This window comes from Mesoplodon bidens (genome assembly GCF_964165515.1).
Source record: "Mesoplodon bidens genome assembly, chromosome: 18".
NCBI classification, from domain to species: domain Eukaryota; kingdom Metazoa; phylum Chordata; class Mammalia; order Artiodactyla; family Ziphiidae; genus Mesoplodon; species Mesoplodon bidens.
This window is the reverse complement of record NC_138175.1, coordinates 10,296,631-10,309,826: the sequence shown is the minus strand read 5'-3', so window position 1 is coordinate 10,309,826 and position 13,196 is coordinate 10,296,631. Positions and strand designations below refer to the sequence as shown.

The following is a 13,196-nucleotide window of genomic DNA, read 5'->3' as shown; positions in this document are numbered from 1 at the left end:
GAGGTGTCGCTCGGTAACCCGAGACAGTAAAAGCTGCCCATGAATTCTCAAGGTAGCCTTTGGAGTCTTCTGTTGGTCTTTAAGAAGCTGGCTTAGAATGGAAGCACTGAGTCACCAATATCATTGTCATGCTTTTCAATGGCTTCTGGGTAACCAGCTTGTAAACTTGCACCTGAATGCACACTATTAGCTTATTATCAGTCTCCTTCGTTCCCGTATTTAAATTGACTCTTATCGTGGGTGACACTATTAGATAGGTGAAGTCATTCCTAGAATACTCTGTTCCCCAGAGAGTCCGCATGGCTTTCTGTTGAAATCGTATTGAAAACGGCAACTATATTTTAGGACGGTCCTTTCTGGAGTGTTCTCATTTGAGTATCCTTCGGGTTGTTTTCTGAGTTACACAGTGGTGTGGGAGGGCAGAGAAGAAGCATTTGTTCAGTGTCAGGCAATGGGCCAGGTATTTCTTATATGTTCTTGCACTTACTTTACTTTCACAGGAAGCTATTGGGTTGTGAATTATTATACCCATTTTACAGATGAGGAAATGGAAGCCTTGAGTGACTGGCCTCAGTCCTAATGCAAGTAAGCTGCAGAGCTGAGCGTCTGACCCAAACGCGTGTGCCCTGCCCATTGCATCTTAGTGCTTCTGGAAGCATGAGCTCCCCGTGCATGCCAAGGCTTCTGTGGGTTCCATCCCTTACCCCAGGGCTGAGCTTGATTTTGTGGGTTTTGTCCTATGGTTCAAGCGTGACATATTGCCAAGGAGCTGGCCTGCTCCTCTGTCCTTTGGGACCATCTGTGGTCAGGAGTAGGACAGGGACACATCGTAAGGATGGGTTCAGTCCTGCCCTTTGACCTGTGTGACCTGAAGCCTGGGAGGAATCGAGGAATGGAGGGGATTAGTGAGCTGCCGTTTCTGATTGCAGTGGGGGCAGTTTGTGCTTTGTCTTTTCCGCAGTTGCTATCAATTTAACAAGCCATCCTTCATTGTACTCTTTCTAGGCCTTTTCTGTCCTTTCCTCTTGGAATACCAGTGCTTCAAGTGCATGGATTTCTCCAAACCTGCTGGAGAATAGAACAGAGATCAAACTGAACTAGGCATTCTGAAGTTGGCTGTTCCTTTTGTAGAACATTGACCTGAATAACTCAGGTCTGCAATTTGTCAGAGAGAAAACTGGCATGGCATAGGGCAGACTTGTCCAATGACCTTTTCAAGAACTAAAGAGTAGACTTGATACATCTTAAAATATGAAATGCAATGTATTCCGAACCAATCCAGGTGACGTAGCAAGGATTGGACCTTCAAGGTGGAGGGATCCTTGAACAATTCAGGTGACAGTAAACATTAAATGGATGCTTAATTAGAGTTGAATTTTGAATTTGCTCTATTAGGAAGCATCACTTGTACGTCACTGCAAGTTTGGAAATGTTTTCCTTGGGGAATAATGTGGAGGAAATCGGGCCCCCAGATAGCTGTAGGGATGTGGATGTTGCTCAGCTTGTTTACCAAATTCTCGCCACATATTTAACCAGCGCTGCAGCCCGAGTTTCATACTTCACTAATAGGCATCCAGCCCAGTGTTGGTGGTTGTCAGACCATCAGGTTATTGCTATGTTGTCTTCTGTGTGAGTTTGGTGCTACAAGAAATGTGTAGAATTTCATGTCTGAGAGATGTGTGTGTGTGTGTATATATACATATACATATATATGTGTATATAAATATACACACATATATATATACATATAAAATTTGATTAAAGAATTCACTACCCATGGAAAGCCGACCTTAACTTTCACAAATGATTCTTTTAAATCAGAAAGCCTACCTACCAAATCATAGTTTCCCCCGGGTGTCCTATATTTAACACAGGCCCTCCTAGCGTTCTGAGTCACCATGCCCTGCTCTTGTATCATCATTTATCCAAATGAGGTGCTAATTAGTATGTTTTGAGAAGGTAGAGAATTCTGGGCAGGAGAAACCCATCCAAGTAAGCCAACTGTGTGTCTTTGGGACTCGATCTCATGTTACGAAAGACGAAATAAAGACAAGCCAAACAGGGCTCTTTGCGAGGATCCCCACGTGAGTACGCGTCACCCGGTGGCGGGCGAGGCAGCCAGGAGCAGCTGTCATTTCAGCGCAAAGCTGTTTGCAAAATCAGAGCCACTCACGGTCCCCAAAAACCCTTCCTGGCTCCGCCTGAATCCCTTCCATGTGCCCCGTGTAAAAACACACCTCGAGGAGATTGGACATGCCCTATGAATGATCCCTTATTTATTATCATCGAGCCCTCCCTTTTTCCATCACGCCTTAGAATTATGGGCTGGAGCAGTTCTTAAGACTCTATTTATTTTAGGGGAGGAAAATGTTTTTCTTTAACCGCAACATTCATGCAATAGCAACTGCTGGCAGTTGCCCCAGCATTTAAGGAAATATTGTTGTAAGGCTTTTATGTTCTGTACTTCAGTCAGCCAGAGCCAGCAGTATCCCCACAGAAGGACCCTCAACAGACCATTTTTAGCATTTTGCTACAATTAAACTCCTCTGGTTTTAGCCCTCAGGCAATTTAGTACCTTTTTACATATGCACATTATGAACTTTTGACCAGGGTCTAACAGTCATATATTAGAGTGCCGTTCTTGAAAGCAGGCTTAACAAGTTCCTCTGAGTATTGCACTTGGAGCCAGTTGTGGAAAAGGTAATTGAAGCAACTTGCAGCGAGACCATTCAGAATCTCAGCGACGATCCTGAATCTCTCTCTCTCTCTCTTGCTCGCTCTCCTTTTTTTTTTTTTTCTTTCTGCTTGTTTCCTCTGGAACCTGGTAGCAAGAGCTTTCAAAGTCTGTGATTGATCTTTTATTCAGTAGCTAACGAGGGCTGTGATTCTATTAGCGCGCTACAAGGCAAGAGAACAGTGATTTAATGAAGTGTCTGGTGAGCCGGCCATAGATTTATCCCGTTGTCACTAATTTGCAGGGACTTGGTGAGCGTAGAGGAAGCTGCGCTCGCACCGCTATTAAGCAGGTATTTCCTTAGTAAATTGTTGTAAGGTCAGGTACAGTTATCTCAGCCCAGGCAAGGCCTCCCGTCTTCAGCGTCTGCAGATGACAGCCTCCGTGCTGAGCGCTCACTGGAGTGGAACCGGGAGATCAGAGGTCCGTCTGCAAGTCGCCCTGAGCGGAGACAGGAGCAGATGAACTGCCAGGCAGGAGTAATAGAGTCATAATTGGTGATTAGAACTGGAAAGGTGCAATAACATCTCAATACAAACTGGCGTATGTTATAGTTACTGTCAGTTGTTGTAAACTCACCCCGCCGCCTGGACCAGTTATGTTTCCGCTTGATTAGCTCTGAGGATCCAGGCAGAGGCCACACCGAGAGCATCCAAACTGTGGCTGCGGCCCCGAGTCTCGCCCGTCCCAGCCGTTTTCTCTCGGGCCCCAGCGCTTGTCCCCCTCGGAAGGCACCACGGCAACCTTTTCCCACCGCCCTGGGAGAAGCGGGATTCCGTAAGTGGCCTTGGATGTCCCCTCTTCCCAGGTGCAGTGACATTTATACACACTGGCTTGGAGGCTTGTCGAGCTTTTGTTTTATTTGCCTTTGCTAAGGGGAGGTATTTGCCTGGTGTCAAATCCATACCCACCCTGCAATCCTGTGTTCACTGGAACAGATTTGGTCTTGCAGTGCCAGGAGGAAAACAGGAAAGAAGATAAAAGCGTGGCACCAAGGCATTTTGCGTTTGAGATTGACGTTTTTAGGACGCATGAGGCTATTTCAGGTGCAGTGCACCTGGTTGAGGTGCCCTCCCAGGTATGCGTAGGTGGTGTCCATCCGTGGGAAAGGCTCGTGAAGAAATTCTTTACAATGCTTCGTGAAATGTCAGGCTGGCTGAAAGGACACCCCTGAAAAAGCAAGGTGTCCAACTGCAAGTGTATACCTGGCTGGAGGCTTTTCTATGCTGCGCAGCATGATTATCGTTTAAGTTCGTAAAAGAGGACGCTATCTAGCATTATCCAGACGTGCCAAGTAGCTGTCATTATTGATAAGTATAGGTGACTGGTCATTTCTTTTGTGTCACGTGGAGTCAGACCGGGCAGGATGCCTAGAAGCGAACAGTGAGAGGCGATAATGGGACAGTGTGTACGGACAAGGTTCACATCTGGCGCATAGTAGGTCCTCAACTCTATTTTGATTCTGCGGTCCTAGAATCTGTCGGGTGAAGTCTTATCATTGGGTTCTTACCCTGACCCCTGAAACTTGGCATTTCTAGTGCTTACTTCACCCCCAGGCTGATATGTGTTAGGTTAGTTACTTATGGTCAAATGAAGAGTTTGAAGGAACGTTTTATTATAATGGGGTTCTGTTTGCAGTTGATCATTGGGATGATTAAAAAGAGTGAGCGAAACTTCCCAGTTTCCCAGTATGGACCTTTGGGCCTCAGGACAGTCGTGTTCAGTTTGTAATGGTGGTCGAGCTGCCATTTGCATCAGCTTTTTGGTCTGGAGATCACAGCCTAGGACACACAGGCAGTGACCTGTCGTGGAGTCGATGAAGCTGATCAGAGCACACCCACGCCAGCAAAAGCCTGGCCAGGGCTCTGGCTGCTCTATCGCAGACAGATGTGGCATACAGAATGCTCACAGGTAAGGCTCATTGCTGAGCATTGTGGTGGAGGGGTACACTGCCGTGTCTAGTAGTAACAGAATTGAAATGTAAGGGAGAGAGGGAGAGGAGGTGTTGGGGAGGGAGGAGGGGATCAAGGGAACGAGCTGGAAAAGGAAGGAGGAAAAGAGTTCATTGACAGCATAGCCCACAGTCCCTGGAATCTGGAATGTGTTGCGTGCTCACTGTGTGCCCATGTCCCACTTAATCTCAATGTCCATCCCCATTCTCTAGGTGATATAGCTGTAGTTCAGAAGCCACGTCAAAAGCAAAGCCAGGATCTGAACCCCGATCTGTCTGCACTTCCCCTCTATCTGTGAATACAGAAGTACCGCCTCATTTCAGGGGGCACCTGTCCTTTTCTTCCTGGGGAGGTGTCATTTCTCTAAAGGTCTGATAGTGCCTGTCCCCCTCCTCCTTTCGTTTCAGGGAAAGCTCCCATTCAGTCCCCTTGTTGGACAGGTGGACACTGCACTCTCCATTCTGATTTGGGGACAAGTATTTGGACCATCGATAAGGAAAATCAGGGAAAGGAGAAACAGAATTAAAATTCCTGTTTCTTAAATTGATGAATAATCTGGGTTGGAAATCATACTGATTTAGACCTATAAACCACTCAGACTACTGTGTCGTTTCCCTAAGTGGCCCTGAGGAAAGACTTGTTAAAGAACTCTCTGTTTTATCCCATGACCCCAAGCTCAAAGATTGGGGCCATGTCCCTGGATAATGCACCTTTTCACTAGTAACCACATGGACTCATAATTTCTTAATTTACCATGCTTTCCAGGGATGCGTTAGTATTTTCCACTTATGTAACCTGTATTGGTAATAAACTCCCCATATATTTATTAAATAATTTTTATTGAAGTTGATTTACAACACTGTGTGAGTTTCAAGTGTACAGCAAAGTAATTCAGTTATATATTTTTTCAGATTATTTTCCATTATAGGTTATTACATGATATTGAATATTGTCCCCTGTGTTACACAGTAAATCCTTGTTACTTATCTATTTTATGTATAGTAATTTGTATCTGTTAATCCCATTCCCCTAAATTATCCCTCCGCCCCATAAGCTCCCCATATAAATGCTCCTTCTTAAATAATACCCATCATCAGTGTGCACCAGTAGTGTCAATTTGTTTTTTAAAGTAGTCTATATTTCATGGAATTTTTTTCTTTTCAAAGAACTAATCTTTAGAATCAGAGTTGCATTCAGATAGGCTTAATTTATTTTTAAAATAAAAAAGGCTAACATATCAGGCACAAATGATCACATATGATTCCATGTATATAAAATATCCAGAATAGGCAAAACCATAGAGACAGATTGCAGATTTGTGGTTGCCAGGGGCTGGTGGGGAAAGGGATTAGGGAAGGACTGCTAATGGGTGTGAGGTTTCCTGCTGAGGTGATGATGTTTTAGAACTAAATAGAGGGGGTGGCTGTACACACTGTGAATGTGCTAAGTGCCACTGCATTATACACTGTAACATGGTTAATTTTATGATAGGTGAATTTCACCTGAATAACGAACAAGAGAGGGTAACACATAAGAAAGACATTTTGCCAAATGGGGCGGATTAAGCTGTTTTTGTTTCCTTTTTTCTTTACTTCCGTCTGTGCTGAACAGCGCCACCGTTATAGGAGGGAGGAAATGATCAGGCCGTGTGTAATGCCCAGGTAAACAGAGCTCAGGGAACCCAGCCGCGCTCCGTGCGGTGTTATGTGCAGAGCCTCGGGGACACGTGCCTGCCTTATCATTTCTCGACCACGCTATTGATCAGTCATGTGTTTGCCTGTGTTATTAATAATGTATACCTTGAAAAATCTATGTGCATTATCGTCTTTGATCTGGTCACGAATTTCAAAGCCAAAGATTGCATTTTCTTTTTCTTTTATAATTTTCAAAGAGGGAGAATGGAAATAATTTGGAAACTTTTCTCTCCTCTTTCTAGTGGAGACCTCCGTGTTAATATGGTGTGTACGTATGTGCTTGTGTGTGATGTATATACATATGCAAATATATACACCCATATATACATACACATACACGCACACATACATATGTATTTTAAGGAGAGAATTATAAAGCCAACGTTTGTTTCAAGCTTACTGTGTTCTAGAGGTGAGGAATATTTGAATACAGGACTTACCTCGTAGATAAAAACAGAAATTAAAGATTTTAGACTAAGGCACCATCAAAGGCTCTCTTTTCATTGCTCTTTAATTGTTTATTGACTTCAAAAAGACTTTTTAGTTTAAACTGACTCGAATGTTTCTAGAATGCTCTTTTGTAAAGTGACTTTGAGAACTCGGGGATAATGTCTTCATTAAGTGGAGAAAAATCTTGGGGAAAAATATCATTGTAACTTGGCTTTCATTAGAGTAGAAAGAGATAAAGCTTTGCTTAATTAATGTCTTTTTTCCCCCTCTGTTCAGAATTATAAGGGAAAAGGGGGCTGGAATGAGTGCTGATAAAAGCTTGAAATAGGCATAGCACTGAAAGTTATTTCCTCCCTTTCTTTGAATGTAGAAGAATATACTTCATATAACTTTACAAACAGTATTGGAATATTCTAAGCCCCCTGTCTTTCTGGATATAAAATGACTCCAGACCCAGTGACACTAGTCACCCTGGCTCTGCCTTTGACTTCATTTTCTTTTTTGTTTGTTTGTTTCCAGCACTGGTTTAGAAATTGAGGATTGGGGGGAGGGGCATCTATTGATCTGTTTTTCTGTCTCCTTAAAGTCTGTCCTCTCCTCGATCCTTCCTAAGCCACCAGTCACAACTCATCTCTTTCAGAAAGTCTGCTGATCATACCAGCTCCCTTACTCTTTTTTTCCATATTATTAATAGCAAAAGGGAGAATTGTGTGTTGGAGCACCACCCATCCAAGTTCAAACCAAGTTCCCATTTTTGCTTCCACATGTTCCATGGAATGCAGTTTCTGGCGCATTCTCAGCTCGTCTCAGAAGGGATGCTGAGCGCTTTCTTCCCTGTATTCACCAGTAATCCTGTGGCCTGATAGTTAGAGGACACAGCATGGTGAAGTGGAAAAAGCACAGGGCTTGGGATAAAACAGGTATAAATCCTGTGTCTGTTACATATACCAGCTAATTGACCTACGATAGGTTGCCAAACCTGTCTGAGCCTCAGTTTTCGTATCTGTAATATGGGGATAATAGCATTTACTTCAGAATGTTGTGGATGGATCAAGGGAGGTAGAGTGGCGTGCCGTTATAATCCATATTCCAATTTTCGCAACACCCACAGCCACTTAATGCTGCATTACAGCATATCTGCTCTGGCTGTATCTTTTTAAGTAGCTAACGCTTGAAACGACTTCCCTTTCCCCCTGTACTTTCCCCCAAAAAGCATATTCAAGAGGGCAACTTTCAGTACCATGAGGTCGTACACCTAATAGTTCTGAAGGACTCTTTATCGTGTCTTTCAGTGGGTGGATGGATGGGTAGATTGTGCTTTAACACCTACCCAGACCTGCTGCCCTTATGCTTTTTCCAGTTTCGGATGCTATGGAGTCTTAGGCTTCAGAGGCCGCTGTAAATGCTCAGAGTGTTCAGTAGCTGGGAGTTGCTGAGGGTTTGTTATGTAAACCCTCAAGGATATTTATACCCTCTACTGAGGAGGGTAATTGAGCCTCCAAGCCACCCCCCAAGATCTCTGCCTGTAAAATATTTAAGGATTGGTGCTATAAAGCCATTTCCCTTATGCAGTTTGTTTCCCATCTAGGAGCAGGCGAACAAGGAAAATAGGGCTCAGAGTAACTTATATCAAACGCCAAACTCTGAAGATACAAAATACATCTCTTCAGAGTAGCACCTGGAGGAGGGTTGAAGGCAAACAAGAAGTAAACAGAAAAGGGACCAGGGTTCTGAAATTGAGATGGCAGGGCTCCACAATGCTGCATGGTGATGGAGTTATAAATCACCCATTCAGTACTAAGCTGGACTTTCCCTGGCAGCATACCATGGAGTGTGCAGAAGGGATTCTTGATAAAATGGGCCTAGTTAAGAGATATGAAAAACTGAACCTTACAAGAATAGCAGGCTGCTAAGACATCTCTGAAGACTTCACACACACGGTCTGTGGATTCAGCTCACATGTGGACATCCAGGCTGGATCTAAGGGCTTGTGCTTTCCCTCTCCTGGTTTGCAGAAGTGTCATCAGGCATGCTTTTCCTGAGAAGATCAAACTCCAGGAAGAGTGAGCCCCAGAAGCCAGGGCTCTAGAGCGCAGGCTCAGTAGTTGTGGCACGTGGGCTCAGTAGTTGTGGCTCGCGGATTCTAGACTGCAGGCTCAGTAGTTGTGGTGCACGGGCTTAGTTGCTCTGTGGCATGTGGGGTCTTCCCGGACCAGGGCTCGAACCCCTGTCCCCTGCACTGGCAGGCAGATTCTTAGCCACTGCATCACCAGGGAAGTCCCAGCAGCACATTTTTGTTGCGGTGATGTGGGTGGGATATGATGACCTCAGAACTTGGCATCATGCGTGAAATCGATGAAGTGGTATCTGAACCTCTGACCTTCCCTGTACTGTTGCCACGTTGACTTTGTCCTCAGACCCATGTGCATTATGGTTATTGCCTCATGGTTTAAAAAATCTTTTATTTGGGCCACATTGGTTAGAAGATAAAAATATATAAACACTAGTACCTCAACATCATTTGACCTGTACTAGGCTACAGTTTCTATCACTCTTAATCAAACTAATAATAACGTTAATAATAAGGATTTTTCCCTGCCAAGGAGTAGTGTAAATATCATCCTGAGGTAGGTGTGTGACTTATTAAATGAACTTTAAAAGCTTTTTAATATATCCGTTTTCATTTTTTTTCCCCTATTCACCAAAACTATTCCAGATAGGGCTCCCTGGTGGTGCAGTGGTTGAGAGTCCGCCTGCCGATGCAGGGGACACGGGTTTGTGCCCCGGTCCGGGAAGATCTCACATGCCGCGGAGCGGCTGGGCCCGTGAGCCATGGCCGCTGAGCCTGCGCGTCCGGAGCCTGTGCTCCGCAGGGGGAGAGGCCACAGCAAGTGAGAGGCCCACGTACCGCAAAAAAAAAAAAAAAAAAAAAAAAATCTATTCCAGGTAATAGTTACTAGTTTCTGACTCTACATGTACTTGGCATACTACAGATATGCTTCCTTAGAAATATAACACAGTTTAGAGTTTTCATTTTATTCATTCAAGTCATTCCTTCGATTGTTCCGGTTAGCTACTATGATGCCAATTTGCGCATATATTTTTCTTAGATACCTGTGCTTGCAGTGGTCAAAAGGTTGGTGAAAAATCAAAGTCAAATGAGGGAAAAGTAATACTGTAAATATCAGTCCCTGTTTATATTTCAGATTAAACCCCAACCCGGTAGAAGCATGAATGCAAAGGACTGGCTGCATGTTGCGTTTCATAACCTGGGCCTTTAACAGTGGAATTCCTAAGCACGACCAGAGGGAATGTAGTCAACCTCATTTCTCATGAGCCAAGGCCATTGTGTCTCCACTGCTGAGTATTCCAGAGCTATTAGTTCTCAAAGCCTCTGTTCATTTTTAAAAACTAGAAAACTTTGAGGCCTTTATAATTGTTTCCTAAGGAAGAAATTCAGAAAGTTTAGAATATAAAATTCAGTCCATAGAAACTAAGTTGTCTTGCTGTTCTGTACAATGCACACAATTTGGAATGCATGCCATCAGGTTTTGCTACCTTGAAGAATATTACACCATTTTGTTACCAGATAGGGTATCTGCCAAATGAGTCCCAAGTCAAGATAGGATTACTGGTCTACCTCCTTGCTGGCTGGTCTGTGGTTTAGCACAGGAGACAGCAAACCATGGTCCTTGGGCTAAATCTGAACCACTACCTGTTTTTGTGCATCCTGGTTTTACTTTTTTTTTCTTTTCTTTTTTTTTTTTTTCGATACGTGGGCCTCTCACTGTTGTGGCCTCTCCCGTTGTGGAGCACAGCCTCCTGATGCGCAGGCTCAGCGGCCAGGGCTCACAGGCCCAGCCGCTCCGTGGCACGTGGGATCTTCCCGGACTGGGCCACGAACCCGCGTCCCCTGCATCGGCAGGTGGACCCCCAACCACTGCGCCACCAGGGAAGCCCCTGGTTTTACATTTTTAAATGTCTGGAAAGATATCGAAAGAAAAAGTGTTTCACGATATACGAAAACGATATGAAATTTAAGTTCAGTTGTCCTTAAATAAAGTTTTATTGAAAGATGGCCTTGCTCATCCATGTGTGTGTTGTCTGTGGCTGCTATAGCATGACCATGGCAGAGTTGAGTAATTGCAACAGATGAGATACAGCTTGTGAAGTGGAAAATATTTACTAACTGCCCCTTTACAGACAAGTTGGCTAATCCTAATCCTATTTCAGGAGATGTCCTTACCTGTGAGCAGAGGTGATGGACGGGAGATTGCCCCTCTTTTCCCAGAGAAATGAGAAAAGATCCAACTGTGCTCTTGCCCTCTATGCTGATACAGGTCTCATGCCTACTTTTTGGAATTCTTTCTCTTCACTAAGTCCTGACTCTGACTTTCCCTGTGTACCCTACTCTTTACTCCCAGGTCTTTGCAAGCTAAACAGTAAGGTGTTAGCTAAGGACCATTGCAGCCAACCAAAACAGTCACTTCTAAGTATATTTGAGCCATCGCGTGGCGCAGCAGGCCACGTCCTTGTCACATGCACGCTGCCATTCTGATGCCCTGTGGTTAGGGTATAATTTAGGGATGATGAGGGGAAAGTGGGCTCTCTTTAGCTGTTAGTTTCTTGGAGGAGAAGTTCTGTTCAGAATGAATAGTCTTGAAATGTGTAATAAAGTTACCTATCAAGACCACTTTTACAGAGAGATTTAAATGTGATAATAAGAATAAAAGAAAAGAAAGTGACATTGAGGGTGTCTTCTTTTATAACAGCTCTTGGTCTTGACTGTTAAGCACACTGTAAAATGACTTTTATACATTTATGGATTGAAATGGTTTTGCTGAAATTTTAAGTGTTAACATTGTTCAAACTTCCATTACTACCACTTTTCACATTGTTACAAAACGGCTTCGTATTTGACATTTCGATCATACTAACCAGGGACATTTTTTACACCGGAAGCGCTCCTTCCATGTGACAGAAGGTTCTACTTATTTTGATTTCAGTACCTTGCTATAGGCAGCCAGTTGTTTATGTTTGCACGTCTGTAAACTGATTGTCACAGAAAGTATGTTGTGGAGCAGGAGAAAGCTGAAATGTTTTAGTTGCCAGATTGGCGCAGGTGGAAAACGAAGTCTTTTTTTTTTTTTCCAACCTCATTCCTTCCTTTGCAGATTTCGTTTTGCTTTTTCTTAACGCTGCTGCTATTCAGACTACAGTCCATAGCCACACCTCATTTTTTTCTTAACAACTTCATTGAGATAAAATTCACACCCCATGCAATTCACTCATTTAAAGTGCACAACCTAAGGACCACTCACGGGGTTGTACACCCACCATCCCAATCAATTTTAGGGCATATTAGTACACCGAAAGAAAGCCTACAGCCCCCAGCCATCACCTCCCAACACCCCCATCACCCCGCCAGCCCCTGGCAACCATGAATCTACTTTCTGTTTCCACCGTTGGCCTCTCCTGGACATTGCATATAAATGGGATCGAACAGCATGTGGTCCTTTGTGACTGGCTTCTTCCCTTGAGCCTCGTGGTTTCCAGGTACCGCGCCTCCTTGTTCATCAGCCTCTTGCTTGTTATTTCTTTCTTAAAAATGCAAGATTTTAGAGACAGAATACATGTGCCTGCAGTCACATTTAACCTGTTTGAGCACGCTGGCTCTCCTGGATTCATCTTCGTCGTCACTGCCGCACCCAGCAGTGCCAACCACGTCCTAGGCGCTCCGCAGTGCTCGCCAGGTACGCACATGCATGGCTCATAAAGCAAGTGCTGGTCCCTCGGCCCTTAAAACCTCCTTCAGCTCACCTGTAGGCACATCCCAAAGGAAGGCCAGCCCATGATAGGATAGGATGATGTCCAGGATCCCGCTTTAGGAAACACAGTGTGAACGCGCCTCCAGTACCTCAGACAATAGAAGGTGCCCTTCATCTTATTCTTCCTCTTGTCCTGCTCTTCTCCGCTCTGTCTATTGAGAGCAGGGACCTCCTCAGGCTGCCTTGGGCTCTTCTCGGTTACCCAGGCTGGCTGGCGCAGCATCTCCTGCAAGTCTTACCTTTGCAGGGAATAGGACCTTTGGGTAGATGGGTAAATTAGGGTTTGTCAGTATTCTTGCTTATTTCTTCCCCAAGTTGTGCAGAAGAACACACACATGTTATAAACGAGTCCTTTATACAGTTTAGGCCCGCTTTTACAAGGCTGACTTGAACTGAAGATAACTTGAGGCCCAGTTTTCATCTTGACGGACGCCGAGTGCTGACCATACCTTTTAGAAACAAGAACTTTTAAAACAAAAGAAAGAATGGTTCTCTTGTTAATTTATCGTACAAATGAGGAGAGTTCAGATTTGGACCT

The 13,196-nt window shown here is 44.2% G+C and overlaps 1 protein-coding gene across 1 annotated transcript in view; it reads left to right on the top strand.

Annotated features, from left to right (window-relative positions):
• WWOX (WW domain containing oxidoreductase) overlaps nt 1–13,196 on the top strand; it is a 983,360-nt gene that overhangs the window by 309,022 nt on the left and 661,142 nt on the right. The window lies entirely within an intron of this gene.